An 838-nucleotide genomic window follows, 5' to 3' on the forward strand; every position below is an offset into this window, starting at 1 on the left:
TTGGTTTGCACAAAGATTTACAGTGTTCCTTAATAGTGGTTCCCTTGAATGTATATTCTTTAGTCCCATAAATCTTGCACACAAGATAACAAAACAAATATAAACAATGAGTAGCATCTAAAAACAAGACTCAATTAAGAGTTTTTTTCTGTCCGAAACTAGGAAGGAAAACTAAAATGAGAGACGTCATGTAGAGCAAACAACACATTAAGCTTATTCAGGATAGTTAAGAAGTTAGTGTTCGCTAACAAAACCAAGAAGAAGGAGAAAAAAACATTCTGCCACATCCCAGATATGTTGCAAACCAATACTGAACTTTAATATGTGTGACAGATGGCATTAGCGCTTTTGACATTTTCTTGTTAATGTGATGTGACATAACGGGTAACTTGTTTACCAGGTGAGGTAAAAAACTTAAACCAAGTTGGTTGACATTACAAGACTTGCAACTGCATTTGGTAGTGGCGCAAGATCTAATCGGACAGCAGTACATGTTTGAACAAGATGTAATACTGCGAGTAGCCATTCAGAAAAAGGTAATCTCAAGGCAATAAAATTATTTTTCAAAACCAGATTAATAGATAAGCAATCGCCTCTCTTGGCTCAATGAGGTATGAGGTATGTTCTTTATAGTGATTTCACTGACATTCAAGCATTTGTCTGGCAACTTTACTGCAGAAACCCCGAATTGGCTATATATATATATATATATATATATATATATATATATATATATATATATATATATATATATATATATATATATATATATATATATATATATATATATATATATATACAGTATATGGTATTTTACATATATGATTTTACTATGTGG

Source organism: Palaemon carinicauda, chromosome 6, assembly GCF_036898095.1.
Source record: "Palaemon carinicauda isolate YSFRI2023 chromosome 6, ASM3689809v2, whole genome shotgun sequence".
NCBI lineage: Eukaryota > Metazoa > Arthropoda > Malacostraca > Decapoda > Palaemonidae > Palaemon > Palaemon carinicauda.